At 41.0% G+C, this 853-nt stretch overlaps 1 long non-coding RNA gene across 1 annotated transcript; it reads left to right on the plus strand.

Moving 5' to 3' along the window:
• The first annotated feature begins 10 nt into the window (after positions 1 to 10).
• On the plus strand, positions 11 to 434 carry LOC147819958 (uncharacterized). The gene is made up of 2 exons (XR_015438524.1): positions 11 to 161; positions 373 to 434. It is a non-coding gene; the product is annotated as an uncharacterized LOC147819958 (long non-coding RNA).
• The last annotated feature ends 419 nt before the right edge of the window (positions 435 to 853 follow it).

The raw sequence follows: 853 nt of genomic DNA on the forward strand, positions 1-853 counted from the left end.
CCTAGCCGCCATTCTACAGCAGGGACACACATGAGATGTATGACAACATCCTCCACAAGCCGCTGGCGATGCGTCCTGGTGCGACCAGCACCGCCTGGTCCATACTCCAGGGCCTGCTGGAGAAAGACAGAACACACAGACTGGGGTCCATGGATGACTTTGTAAGTGGGATCGTTGCACTTGCACTGTCCAAATACAGACACTACATGTGCAGCAGAATGGTCAATTTTTGAGCTCCCTCTGGTGGCCGATCTGTATACACCAAACACCTGCTAATTCGTAACAATTTTATGGCACTGATGATTTCTTTTCCCACTAACTTTCTATTAATACAAAATTATGTCTAGGTTGATATGTATTCTTCATTTTCAGAATGAGATCAAAGCACACAACTTCTTCTCCTCCATAAACTGGGATGACCTTGAACAAAAGAAGATCTCTCCCCCATTCATACCCAGAGTGGTAAGCATTTTGTGTCTTTCTCAGGTATCAAAATTGTATCATATTTTGACTTTTCTTGGCTTCATTAAAAGTCACTTGCATGGATCCAGTAAATCCACAATGCAGCATTTAGTGTATTAAGAACAAGACATGCAGTTTGTATTTTAGTGAATTTGTACTAGTCAGATTTAGAATGATTTCAAATACCTTCACAGTATAATGTACCCACACTGTTGTTTTCACTTCTCTACGTGATTAGAGCTCTTCTCATGTGACTGCACAGACCACACTACATCAATCTGAGCAGAGGTGAAATCAGACTGAATATCTGAAAACATCTGTGTGGGTCTACAAACAGTTTATTGTTAGTTTTAATAGTATGATTAGGTCTGGCTCCTAATAGAGTGCAGAT

Source organism: Seriola lalandi, unplaced genomic scaffold (assembly GCF_002814215.2).
Source record: "Seriola lalandi dorsalis isolate HSWRI2012SDOR001 ecotype SW California unplaced genomic scaffold, Sedor1 jcf7180002010053, whole genome shotgun sequence".
Taxonomy (NCBI): Eukaryota; Metazoa; Chordata; class Actinopteri; order Carangiformes; family Carangidae; genus Seriola; species Seriola lalandi.